Consider the following 14,841-nt stretch of genomic DNA (forward strand, 5'->3'; position numbering starts at 1 on the left):
AAGAGACGCGTGTGCGTGTGTGTGCTCCAATGCATGGCAACGCGTGTGCAGCTGACTGTGGACGTGATACATGGGACCGTGCGTGTGTTATTAACCATGTGACTCTGTATGTCGCTCTGAGTATGAGTATATATAAATTCGTATGTTTGCGTGAGAACCTGTGAGTGTTTGTGTACGTAAAACGATTTGATTTGAAGTGGGGGGTTTGTGTGTGTGCAGGTGCAGTGTTTCTGTTGCACAGAATATGCCTGTGACTTTGTGTGTGTGATTCTTGGCCCGTGAGACTGCCTGCACATGACAGCATGTATCTGATTGTGTGCAACCGTGCGACTGTCTGACACTGTGTCAATATTTGTTACTGTGTGCTAGTGTGGCTTGGTGCGTATGTGTGTGTGTATTACCACGTTTGCATGAAATTACGCGCGTCGGAGTGTTTGTGACTGTGTGTGAACACATAATTGTGTTCCTATCACTATGCGTGTAATGAGGAGTTTGCATTTGACTCAGGACACGGGACTGTCTGCGTCCAAAACAAGGGCATCCCTAAAGCGGTTTCCAAAGGAATGAAACTGACGAGCAGCTCCCGCGCCGCGAGGCTGTGGGGATTCCTGGGGGTTAACTACTGATCCAGCCATGCAAGCTGCTGTGCTCTGCAAGGCGGTGTCTGCGCCCCTACCTTTTTAATGTATTTCTTTGGCAAGTGGTAGATCTACTGCCTGTTATACATTTTACTCTCTGTATTTGTTAGCCTTGTTAGATGCACTGCTGTAGCTATTTATGACATCAACAGCACTCAGACCTGATGGCATTTAACCATAACTGAACTGACAGACCAGTGGTGGCCGAAGAGGACCTGGCCACCGGAAGTGATGCGTGCACGATGAGAGTCTGCACACCTGTGACTGTGCCTTTGTGATCAGTGTGTGACCAAATAAAAACAGACATTGGTAATGCATCGGTTTCGCCTATGTGACGAATAAAGACCTGTTTTCAATTCAATTCAAAGAAACTTTATTTGGCCCAATGGCCATAAAAGTGTACGTGCATTACAGTCACATTTCATTAAGGCAGTCCACATGGGCACGTGCCCAGACCCCATATCGTTGGGTTAAAAATTGCCATCACAAAGGCCAGCACCCCATAAAATAGATACAAATATAAAACATTAATAAAAACAAATATAAATCATATTACAACCACTAAAACGCACATAAAAAACATAAATATTAAAATTGGAAAAAAAGGACCAAATCCAGTTAAAACATTGTGGGGCTGTCAGCGTGAGTCTGAGAGTTGATATTCAAAAACGTTCTGTGTACACCCCACATAAAAAATAAAAAGCGCAAACCGGAAAAACAATAGGCATATAGGTGTTATATTTCAATAGCCTAAATGCCTCTGCACAGTGCTGGGATCCCAGGTGTCTGCATAACTGGATCAACCATCAATGGCTAGGCTTCCTATAGCCTGGACAAAAAAAGAATACACTTAGGGCTAGATGTAGGTAATTCTATTTTACCACTTCTAAAATACCGAATTTTACCAATTCGGGATTTAACCCCTTCGCTGCTGATGACGAGCTCAGCTCGTCATCAGCCACGGGTGGCGTGTGCTGATGACGAGCTGAGCTCGTCCTGTAACGCGGAAAACGGAAAACAGCCGCACAGCGCAAAAATCACAGCAGCAGCAATGCAGTTAAGAAGTGGTAAAATAGAAGGGGGCACATGTAGGTATTTCAGAATCGGTAAATACTGAATCTGTAAGATTCGGTATTTACCGATTCGGTAAATACAGAATCGGTATCCCCCATTGATTCCTATGGGCCTTGAAGCCCATAGGAATCAATGGTGAATACCGAATCGGTATTTACCGATTCGGTAAATTCCGATTTTTGCAAGGGTGCAGGGGGTGTCACTTTGACACCCTCTGGCATCCCAATTCCGGACTTGTGTGCCATGTGCCATGTGGCCCTAAGGGCATGTCTGTGTGTCACATTGCACAGGTGTGCATGCACAGATGTGCATGCACACCTGGATTCAGTATTTTACCACCCAATTGGATTGGGTGGTAAAATACCAAATCTGAAAGGCCTGAGGCACTCAAAGATGTGCTACCTACATGTGCTTTTACAGAATCGGTATTTTTACCGAGTCTGTATTTACTGATTCTGTAATTTTACAGAATCTGTAAATACAGATTCGGTAAAATACCGATTCTGTAAAGCATGCTCCTACATTAGAAAACCCTAATACCGGTCGGAAACGGCCGAAATCGGCCGTTTCCGACCAGTATTAGGGCTCCTACATCGGGCCCATAGTTCTGTCTCCTCCACATTGCTGCAAGCCAGACAGCCCAATGGGGTCGAGCCAGCCCATTTGTTTGTGAAGGCACACAGCGGGAGGACCCCATACCTAAATTGCAAGTATAGCTTCCTGGCTAGGGTGGGATGAATGTCGTCCAAAACGGGCTCAAAGCTATACTGATATTTAATTCCCAGGAATACTACGGTAAGTTAGGCAGTTGTGGGGCTCCCCAGCAGGTGTGCGAGTTTACACCCCTTATAATTCCGTGACAATTCTTTCCTGGATATTGTGGGGCAAGCTGCCTCAGCATTGTACTGTAGAGTCGGTCTACCCAAAGCCAAAAGTGTGTCCCTGATATGAACTAGCCAAAGTAGTTAGCCCACACCGTTAAGGCTCAAGACCTCCCTCAGCTCTAACCTATATTCAACCAGTTCCGGGGTGGCCCGCAGACAACGCCAGAACGCAAGGGGTCTGATAGCAATTTAGTCTTCAATAGGCCTCACTCTAAGATCCAGGTGAAGCGGTGTGAGGGGGAGCTGAAGGGAAGATCAAATAACTGCCTAGAAAAAGTGTTCTCGATCTTCGTTATGGTACAGGGGGAACAGTGTCCCCAGATTTCATTCCTGCACTCTTGGCTTGAACTTTATAGATTTTGACTAATGGACCAATGGGTTTATGGGTGGAGTTCTTGAATAATGTAGACAACCCCCTGTGGTCTCAGCTAATTTTAAGCTATTTTTTTTTATTTGAGCTCCTCAGTCCATCTTTTCTGTTAGGATGACCCTGAGATACTCGAAAACCGACACCTTCTCCAGAGGGATTCCTTGTAAGCACAGGTTTGGTCGGGTACTGCTAACTGGATTAAAGACCATGAATGTGGTCTTCTGGGTGTTGATCTCAAGTCCCGTGCATTTACAGAAGGCATTGAAGTTGTTGAGGATCCAATGTAAGCCCGTAGGTAATTTAGAGAGTATCATCGGAAAACATCATTGCAGTTTGCTTACCAGGGCGCATCGCAGTCCCTCCCCACAATAAATGAGTCTACCAGTGAATTTACAAATAAGCAGAAAAGAGTAGGAGTGAGGACACAACCTTGTCGGACTCCTCTTTCTATCTATGGGTATAGGGGTGGTAAGTTCTTCGTGTTTGTAGGACCTAATTTGGGCATAATTGCCTTCATGGAGCCGCTTTAACAGATACCAGAAACATATAAGGAGAGTAAGGGATTGCGTCCGTGGATATTGGACGGGGAATACTCCTGATCCCCTGATCAAGAATTGCAAAGAACAAATGAAGGAGTATTACCCGATGAGAGGGATGAAGGCTTTCCAAACGTGGAGTCAGTGTTCCTTGTTAGTAAACCCCTCACTCACCACCTAGTGGTGACTTGCTTCATCATCGGGGTCCACCCAAGTGGCCTAGCGTCACTTGGGTGTGCTTCGACACCTGAGTTGCAGTGGAGCAGGTTGTGAAGTGTGGATGTAAACAAAAAAAGTGGGAGTGTTAAAAATTGTCCTGGTTTATAACTTTGTATGAGAGTTTTAATAAAAAGCGACTGGACAATATTAAAATGGAGGTGAGATACTGGAAGGGGAGTTACGACCTACGTATCTCAATGAGATACGTAGGTCGTAACTCCCCTTCCAGTATCTCACCTCCATTTTAATATTGTCCAGTCGCTTTTTATTAAAACTCTCATACAAAGTTATAAACCACGACAATTTTTAACACTCCCACTTTTTTGTGGAAGGGGAGTTACGACCTACGTATCTCAATGAGACATCTTTCGGTCTGTTACCCACCTAGCTAACCCTGTGCATAAGGAGAATCTCACCTGCATCTTTATAGGGAAATTGCCTCTGCCTGGCCAGCCAGAACATACACTTATTTCTTGATTCAAGGTGAGTTTCCCTTTGCTCCCTTTTAAGCTCAGGTACGCCTGCTAAAATAATGACATACAGGGCTGGGGCAGGAGGTAAATTGATGCAGAGCAGGGCTGACCTATCTTCCCTGGCCTCTAAGCTGAATACAGGGCAACCTCCCTCCCTGCACATAAGCCCCTGATGATACATTTGATCCTACTTGATTGGCATGTTTGGGTACTCTATCTCTGTTTATTACCTCCTGGTTTGACTGGTTGGTATCAATGGTAGGAATGGGATTTTGACTGGATGGGGCTCCGGTCGTACTCTGGAGGAGGCGGATGCCATATCTACCTGACAACTAACATCCAGTCCCGCCTTAAAGTTGGTGCTGAACTGCCTGCCCTTGCCTCGAGCAGCTCAGTCAGCTTATCAACCCGTGCTACCAGGAAACTGAGCTCGTCCTTAAAAATAGACCTGAACTGGACCTGAAGATCCACCACTAAGTTTGTCACCCATACTGGATAGTCCAGGGCTGTTTGTGCCCAGCCTGCCAGTCCACTTTCCCTGACCTCGGTGGCGTCTTTAAAGTTGGGCATTCCATCGTCGCACTTCTTCCGTTTGGCCCCTGTCCTGGCTGCTAGCTTGGTTTTCCCATTTCTGGCAGGGCCTGAATTGGCAGCCCCTATGCGCTGGTGAACATTGGAAGCTACGCATGCCATTGCATGGCTCACATGCTGGGCCATGGGAGAATTGGTGACCGGGGTAGGGAGGTACGGGGAGGCAGAACCCAACGGGGAGAGATGTAGGTCAGGAGTTAGAGACAGACACCTTTCAGTTAATTATATTTCCGTTGCCATCACACCTATTGCCCTCTGCAGCATCTTATCAATGGAGATTGGGGGCAATGAAGAAGTGAGTGGTGGAGGAGGCATTTTCTTTTTGCCATTACAGGTATGTTTCCCCATTTTAGCTGCTGGTGCTCTGCCCGGGTGGAGAGCCCCTCCGGTCATGGAAGTAGCCACTTTGCAGAGTGAGGCTAATAAACTGCCCCCCTGTTGCTTGCAGGAGCTGGAAGTGAGAATTGACTGTAGAAATACAATCACCAGATATTGTGTGGGATTACTCAACGGTCAGCACCCTAAAAACACTAACTAGGTCACCAGCGTCTCGTTGGGACCGGCCTCCCTCTTAATGTATCCCGAGTCCACAATTATCCTCCTCCTTCCTGATTCAATGGCAATGATAAGGTCCACGAGGCAGTCAGGTGAGCAGCTTGCCTGGCAGGGAGTACAGCACAATGGCGTCTCCAGCGCACTCCCAACTCACTGGATCCTATCTCGGGTCACAGCTCTACGGGCCAAGAGGAATGGCCCAGCCCAGCCTCTTCCAGGCTCTGACGGGTGCAGACTGGCACGCTCTTGACCCGGTCTTCGCCCGAGCATGTGCTGGGTCAGGTCCTGCTCACGTTCCTTACAGAGGGAGCCCAAGCCCAGTTAAGTATGTGCCTCCGGGTGCACAGGGGTGGCCTTAGGCATGTGCAAGCTGTGCACCTGCACAGGGCCACCAAACCCCAGGGGCCACCACACCAATATATATCCTTAATATAATAATCCTCTGAGGATGGATACATATTTGCATGGCGGCCCCTGGGAGGGATTTGGTGGCCTACAGGTCTGTTCCACTTCCAAACACCCTAACCCCCCACCCCTCTTCACTGGCCTCGACGCTCCGCTCTGCCTGGACCCAATCTTCTGGGGCCCCCTACCTATGCTCCCTGCCCAGGGCCGCCATGAGCCTAGAGCCGCCCCTGACGGTGCAGAACAGCTGTGGCGTTTGCGGCTACAGCCGCAAGTGCTACCAGGGCATGTAGTGCAGCCCCCTCCTTCTGTAGAAAATAACACAGCGTCCCGTGCAGCGGGAGCCCAACCCTAGTTAAAAATGTGTCTCCAGGCACAGAACAGCTGTGGCGTCATTGACTGCTACAGCCGCACATGCTACCGGGAAGTGTAGTCCAGCCCCCACCTTCTGTAGAAAGCCACACAGCGTCCCCTGAAGTGGGAGCCCAAGCCCGGATAAGTACGCTCCTCCGGGCGCAGAACACCTGTGGAGTTGTTGGTCGCTATGGTCGCAAGTGCTACCGGGACGTGGAGTCCAGGCCCACCTTGAGTAGAAAACAACACAGCGTCCTCGGCAGTGGGAGCCTAGCACGGATAAGTATGCGCCTCCTGGCGCAGAACAGCTGTGGTGTCGGAGCTGTTTTTATCAATCATCGTCAGGTAGAAAGAAAGAGCTCCCTGAAAAACTTCAAGGGAGTTGATAGGATAATGGTGCAGGGCCAGAACTGCTGGCTCCAGAGCTGGGGATCCCAGTTTGAGTCTCCCTGGCACAACATCCTGTGATTCTATGCAAATCACTTAATCTCTCCAGGGTGATACATTGTTATATTAATATGGTGTATGAGTAAAAAGCAAAACTTTCTGAATCCACCAAAGTGGATGTTAACAGTATTTCGGTTACTGGAAACTGATGAGAAGCAGACGGGGAACAAACATTGGTAAATGCAGGAAAATATGTGACAGCAATAGAAATGGAGGTAAAGTAAGTAGCACACACAGGAACCAATGAGAAGCCAGGAAAGAGAGAAGGTGGGATGTAATTTCCTTTTAAGTTTATATTAAAAACAATAGATTTCTCAAGAACAGCACAAGTGTTGTGCATGCGAAAACTAAAAAGCAGTCTGGCTAGCTTTAACCAGGGCAGTCATGGTACTGACAATTAATTTATAAAACAGTGCTCCTGCCGATGACAGAATAGCAAGCAGCACTCTTTTCTATTCAAGAAATGCCACAAATGGGGAAGCATACAGAGATATTTCAGTTATCCTGTTATTAGCTTGCAGTAGAAGCGTCATTTTTCTATCACAAGTCACTTGTGAAATCACAACTAGATTGTAATAGGACAATTACAGACAAGTGTGTATACATGTATTGAAGGATTCCATGTATTACACACTTATTACAGACCTCAAAGTATTATAAAATGTGCTGTGTAATAGCCACCACACACATAAGTGTGACAACTACTGCATGTAACTAGCCATGCTGTTACTGCTCAGAGGAATGCCCAGCTGTACCTCTTTTGTGATCATAGCTCAGTGACTCACGCCAGTATATTTCCTCAGTGTCTGCAACACTTCCTTCCTTTGTTGCAGATTTTACATTCCCCACCACTCTCTGCCCTCACACATTGAAAGGAGCTCTAGGGACGAGGGATACACGCGGATCACATAGCGAAGATGCTTACGGCCCAAAGCAAGGTGGTAGCAAAAAAACATATTTAGGCTGCAAAATGGCCTCACACCCAGGGCCCTGGCACCACTTCAACGCATGAAGTAATGATAACCGTTGGCCTAGACCCGCTCTGTCCCCCCAACCCCAAACCAATCGCCCTCCTAAACTTGTAAGATAGCAGCATTTTGAGAAAGATAATTTACGCCACACATTTTGTTTTTCAGTCCTTCATCTTAACCCTGAGTTGCTTCTTGCCTGCTCTCCTTAAGTGCTTTAAACACCTCAGACAGGAATAAGGTGATATACAAATTCTCACCATCACCATGTGGCGTAGGGTTAAAGCTGCTGACTCCAGAACTGTAGATCCTGGTTCGAGTCTCAGCGGTTTCTATGCAGATCACTTAATCTCTCCAGGGTAAACAGTTGTTATATAAATATGCTGCAAGATTAGAAAGCAACACTTTATGAAAAATTAGTGCTTCTACCAAAGCGGATGTTAACAGTATTTCGGCTACCGGGAACTGATAAGACAAGCAGATGAGGAACAAGCCTTGGTGAATACAGGAAAATATGCTACAGCCAATAGACATGGCGGAAAAGTAAGTAGCACGCACGTGAACTAATGAGAAGCAGGGAAAGAGAGTAAGTACCTTTTAAGTTTTTATTAAAAACAACAGATTTCTCAAGCACAGCTCAAGCGCTGTACAGGCAAAACCTAAAAACATAGGTATGATTGTGTTTGTGAGACTGTCAGCGTGATTGTGCAAATGTTTTATTTGTTCTTATTTTTTTGTCTGTGTCACTGTGCACATGTGTGTGTGTGTTTGGGTGTTGAGTGTATATGGATGTTAGTATGTCTGTGAGTCCATCACTGTTTGCAGGCTGCTGCAGAGACACAAGACTGGTGAGTGTGTCACCATGTGGGTTTGCCTGAACTCTTGCTCTGCTGCAGGGACATGAGATTGATGAGCCTGATTCTGCGTGTGTTAGCCTGAACTCTTGCTCTGCTGTAGACACGAGACTTACAAGTGTTTCGCTGTGTGTGTTAGCCTGCTGTGGACACGAGACTGATGAGTGTGTCGCTGTGTGTGTTAGCCTGAACTCTTGCTCTGCAGTGGCGACACAAGACAGGTGAATGTGTCGCAGTGTATGTTAACCTGAACTCTTGCTCTGCTGTAGACACGACAATGACAAGAGTGTCGCTGTGTGTGTTAGCCTGAACTCTTTCTCTGCTGTAGACACAAGACTGATGAGCCTGTCCCTCTGTGTGTTAGCTTGAACTCTTGCTCTGCTGTGGATATACAAGACTGATGAATGTGTCGTTGATTGTGTTAGCCTAAACTCTTTGTCCGCTGTAGACACCAGACTGATGAGTGTATCACTGTATATGTTAGCCTGAACTCCTGCTCTGCTGTGGAGACACAAGCCAGGTGAGTGTGTCGCTGTGTGTGTTAGCCTGAACTCTTGGTCTGCTGTGGAGACTCGAGCCTGATGAGCGTGTCGCTGTGTGTGTTAGCCGAAACTCTTTCTCTGCTGTAGAGGCACACGCCTGATGAGCATGTCGCTGTGTGTGTTAGCCTGAACTCTTGCTCTGCTGTAGAGACACAAGACTGGTGGGTGTGTCTCTCTGTGTGTTAGCTTGAACTCATGTTCTGCTACAGACACACGCCTGATGAGTGAGTCGCTGTGTGTGTTAGCCTGAACTCTTGCTCTGCAGTGGAGACACAAGTCTGATGAGCGTGTTGCAGGGTGTTAGCATGAACTTCTGCCTCTACTGTGGAGACACAAGCCTGATGAGTGTGTCGCTATGTGTGTTAACACAAACTCTTGCTCTGCTTTAGAGACAAGAGATTGATGAGTGTATTGCTGTGTCTCTTAACCTGAACCCTTGCTCTGCTGTGGAGACACAAGTCTGAGGTGTGTGTTAGCCTCAAATCTTGTGCTGCTGTGGAGGCACGTGCATGAGGAGTGTGTTGCTGTGTCTCTTAACCTGAACTCTTGCTCTGATTTGGAGACAAAAGACTGATGAGCGTGTTGCTGTGTGTGTTAGCCTGAACTCTTGCTCTGCTGTAGAGACACAAGACTGGTGGGTGTGTCTCTCTGTGTGTTAGCCTGAACTCATGCTCTGCTAGAGACACAAGCCTGATGAGTGTGTCGCTGTGTGTGTTAGCCTGAACTCTTGCTCTGTTGTGGAGACACAAGCCTGATGAGTGTGTCGCTATGTGTGTTAACACAAACTCCTGCTCTGCTCTAGAGACAAGAGATTGATGAGTGTGTCGCTGTGTGTGTTAGCCTCAACTCTTGCTCTGCTGTAGAGACACAAGACTGGTGGGTGTGTCTCTCTGTGTGTTAGCCTGAACTCATGCTCTGCTACAGACACAAGCCTGATGAGCATGTTGCTGTGTGTGTTAGCCTGAACTCTTGTTCTTCTGTGGAGACACGAGACTGGTGAGTGTGTGTCGCTCTGTGTGTTAACACAAACTCCTGCTCTGCTCTAGAGACAAGAGATTGATGAGTTTGTCGCTGTGTGTGTTAGCCTCAACTCTTGTGCTGCTGTGGAGACACAAGTCCGAGGTGTGTGTTAGATGCAAATCTTGCGCTGCTGTGGAGACACGAGCAAGAGTAGCATGTTGCTGTGTCTCTTAACCTGAACCCTTGCTCTGATTTGGAGACACATGCCTGATGAGCGTGTCGCTCTGTGTGTTTGCCTTAAATCTTGCGCTGCTGTGGAGACACACGCCTGATGAGTGTGTTGCTGTGTGTGTGTCTTAACCTGAACCCTTGCTCTGCTGTGGAGACACGAGCCTGGTGAGCGTGTCGCTGTGTGTTATCCCAAACATTTGCTCTGTGGTGGAGAGACAAGAATGATGAGTGTGTCGCTGTGTGTGTTAGCCTGAACTCTTGCTCTGCTGTAGAGACGCACGCCTGATGAGTGTATCAGTGTGTGTGTTAGGTTGCACTCTTGCTCTGCTGTAGAAACACAAGCCTGATGAGTATGTTGATATATGTGTTACCCTGAACCCTTGCTCTGCTGTAGACGCACGACTGATGAGTGTGTCGCTGTGCGTGTGTTACCCTGAACCCTTGCTCTGCTGTAGACGCACGACTGATGAGTGTGTCACTGTGCGTGTGTTACCCTGAACCCTTGCTCTGCTGTAGACGCACGACTGATGAGTGTGTCGCTGTGTGTGTTAGCCTGAACCCTTGCTCTGCTGTAGACGCACGACTGATGAGTGTGTCGCTGTGTGTGTTACCCTGAACCCTTGCTCTGCTGTAGACACACGACTGATGCGTGTGTCACTGTGTGTGTTAGCCTGAACCCTTGCTCTGCTGTAGACGCACGACTGATGAGTGTGTCACTGTGTGTGTGTTAGCCTGAACTCTTGCTCTGCTGTAGACGCACGACTGATGAGTGTTTCGCTGTGTGTGTGTTAGTCTGACTCTTGCTCTGCTGAAGACGCACAACTGATGAGTGTGTCGCTGTGTGTGTTACCCTGAACCCTTGCTCTGCTGTAGACGCACGACTGATGAGTGTGTCGCTGTGTGTGTAACCCTGAACCCTTGCTCTGCTGTAGACGCACGACTGATGAGTGTGTCGCTGTGTGTGTTACCCTGAACCCTTGCTCTGCTGTAGACGCACGACTGATGAGTGTGTCGCTGTGTGTGTTACCCTGAACCCTTGCTCTGCTGTAGAAGCACGACTGATGAGTGTGTCGCTGTGTGTGTGTTAGCCTGAACTCTTGCTCTGCTGTGGACGCACGACTGATGAGTGTTTCTCTGTGTGTGTGTTAGTCTGACTCTTGCTCTGCTGAAGACGCACAACTGATGAGTATGTCGCTGTGTGTGTTACCCTGAACCCTTGCTCTGCTGTAGACGCACGACTGATGAGTGTGTCGCTGTGTGTGTAACCCTGAACCCTTGCTCCGCTGTAGACGCTCGACTGATGAGTGTGTCGCTGTGTGTGTAACCCTGAACCCTTGCTCCGCTGTAGACGCACGACTGATGAGTGTGTCGCTGTGTGTGTTACCCTGAACCCTTGCTCTGCTGTAGACGCACGACTGATGAGTGTGTCGCTGTGTGTGTTACCCTGAACCCTTGCTCCGCTGTAGACGCACGACTGATGAGTGTGTCGCTGTGTGTGTTACCCTGAACCCTTGCTCCGCTGTAGACGCACGACTGATGAGTGTGTCACTGTGTGTGTGTTACCCTGAACCCTTGCTCCGCTGTAGACGCACGACTGATGAGTGTGTCGCTGTGTGTGTTACCCTGAACCCTTGCTCTGCTGTAGACGCACGACTGATGAGTGTGTCGCTGTGTGTGTTACCCTGAGCCCTTGCTCTGCTGTAGAAGCACGACTGATGAGTGTGTCGCTGTGTGTGTTACCCTGAACCCTTGCTCTGCTGTAGACGCACGACTGATGAGTGTGTCGCTGTGTGTGTCATCCTGAACTCTTGCTCTGCTGTAGACGCACGACTGATGAGTGTGTCGCTGTGTGTGTTACCCTGAACCCTTGCTCTGCTGTAGACACACGACTGATGAGTTTATCGCTGTGTGTGTTACCCTGAACCCTTGCTCTGCTGTAGACGCACGACTGATGAGTGTGTCGCTGTGTGTGTTAGCCTGAACCCTTGCTCTGCTGTAGACACACGACTGATGAGTGTGTCGCTGTGTGTGTTACCCTGAACCCTTGCTCTGCTGTAGACACACGACTGATGAGTGTATCGCTGTGTGTGTTACCCTGAACCCTTGCTCTGCTGTAGACGCACGACTGATGAGTGTGTCGCTGTGTGTGTTAGCCTGAACCCTTGCTCTGCTGTAGACGCACGACTGATGAGTGTGTCGCTGTGTGTGTGTTAGCCTGAACCCTTGCTCTGCTGTAGACGCACGACTGATGAGTGTGTCGCTGTGTGTGTTACCCTGAACCCTTGCTCTGCTGTAGACACACGACTGATGAGTGTATCGCTGTGTGTGTTACCCTGAACCCTTGCTCTGCTGTAGACGCACGACTGATGAGTGTGTCGCTGTGTGTGTTACCCTGAACCCTTGCTCTGCTGTAGACGCACGACTGATGAGTGTGTCGCTGTGTGTGTAACCCTGAACCCTTGCTCTGCTGTAGACGCACGACTGATGAGTGTGTCGCTGTGCGTGTGTTACCCTGAACCCTTGCTCTGCTGTTGACGCACGGCTGATGAGTGTGTCGCTGTATGTGTGTTAGCCTGGCTCTTGCTCTGCTGAAGACGCACGACTGATGAGTGTGTCGCTGTGTGTGTGTTAGCCTGACTCTTGCTCTGCTGTAGACAGGCACAGGTGGGCGATTGGCTGTAAGTGGATGCCAATAGTAACGTCTGTGCACATATATCTGTGTGACTGGAAGCGTGACTCGGTGCAATAGTATTGCAGTGCAATTTATTTTGAATGTGCGTGTTACCATGTTTGAGAGGCTGTGTGCACGAGACAGCCATGCAGTTATGCACATAAGCGGATGTGAGAGTGAAAGAGAAAGTTATGCAGAGTGAACCATCGTGGGCACTTTTACTAAGCACCTAAACAAGAACAGAAAAAAACGCGGCGCCCCTGCAGAGTACTCAAGGGGGAAGGGGAGGGGGTGTGAGCTTTTTAAGTCCTGCAGAGGGCTTTAGGCCACACAATTATATCTTCAGTTTGTGCGACTGCGCAGATAGCCATGCACGTGCAGGCGCGAGCTACAGTGTTTGCATCTGCACTGTTAATGATCGTGCATGCCACTTTGTAAGTGGCATCAATCCCCAGAATACCATAGTATAAGATCAGTGACAGAATAGCGAAAGGTAAGTGCAAATAGGCATGTATTGATTTACTATTCCTAACGTCATGTCTTCGTACCTTGAAGATATAAGTACGGATAGCATATATATATGGAGTAAGATGTTGAATATCTCGACTTATATACCTCTTGATATTTTGGGATCGATATTCAGGGCGCACAACAACTCTGTATGTATGTAGTTGTTAGCAAGAACACTTGTCTAACTGCAAAATGGCAAAAATGTGTGACTGAGTGTCTACAGGAGATTCACAAAGGGCCTTGTTCAAAATGTTAAATTTACACTTCTGTGTAAGTTTATGATTGTTGGCTATTCACATACAAGTAGTATCTTTAGGATGTATGACGGTACAACGCGTACCGTTACAACGCGTACCTTTACGACGCAGGTTTAACAACGCAAGTCGTTACAAAGACTTGCGTTGGGGGGCGCTGGATAGTGAATGGTTTAATTTACTATTCCAACTCCAGTCCCCGTGGATAGTAGGGAAGGTGTTGGATAGTAAATTAAACTATCCCCTATCCTAGAGCGCCCTCCAGCGAAAGTCGTTGTAATGACTTTCGTTGTAAATCCTGCGTTGTAACGGTACCGCGTTGTAAGGGTTCCGTTGTAAAGGATGTTTCCCCTATCTTTACGACTGCAGAGTCTCCACACATAAAAAGATAACACATGTCTCTGTTTTAATGTGCAGGAACTCTAATCATTAAGATACTACTTGTAAAACACCTTTGTGAATAGCAAACAATCGTAATCGTACACAAAAGTGTACATGTACCTTTGTGAAGTGGGCTTAATATGCATACGTATATGCCTATATGTGTGCGTGTGCCTGAGCAACACTGTATAGTACATATAACATTGCGCCCCTCCATTTGTCTGTAACTAGGTGTTAAGCCAATAGTACTCGTAAGGATGTGAGGTAGGTTGTTGGACACTAGATGCCCCGACTTGAGGGTATATGAGGCAGGCTCTATGTACGCATATACATGTGTGTGAATGTTTAGTTGAATGTGTGTTTTTTGACAGACAAACAATAACCCCATCAATAATAAACCACATATATGGTCTCATAATAAAAAATATACTTCAAAAATCATACTATGTAGATAAATACACAAATAGACGCCCAAATTCAATATGTACCCTGATAGCCAAGATAACCAATATTCTTTATAAAGTTGTCGAGTGAGCCCATTACACTCTGTTTCGCCATCATCCTATAGTGCATTACATGAGGATAGTACACCCCTGATTATAAGCTGGTGGTAAATTATTACAGTCAGCCACATCCTGCTGACACATACGCAAGCCACGGCTATTAAACACAAAGACAGCAGATGCATTGCCCTTTTCACGACACAGAAGCCCCGCAGGTTTAGGATACAGAGCCACGGGACAGACCACGCCAAGGAACTAAAAAGATACACCCCACTGGTGCCTAAGCTGCGGCCATAATGCAATCATGTGCACACTAGGGGCACTGTAAAAGCAGCAGCAGGGGCTCCAGCCACAGTTACACACCCAAACAGAAATATAATAAAGCCTGGACATTCAGAAACCACTGCTTTTTCAATCAAGG

Source organism: Lissotriton vulgaris, chromosome 7 (genome assembly GCF_964263255.1).
Source record: "Lissotriton vulgaris chromosome 7, aLisVul1.2, whole genome shotgun sequence".
NCBI classification, from domain to species: domain Eukaryota; kingdom Metazoa; phylum Chordata; class Amphibia; order Caudata; family Salamandridae; genus Lissotriton; species Lissotriton vulgaris.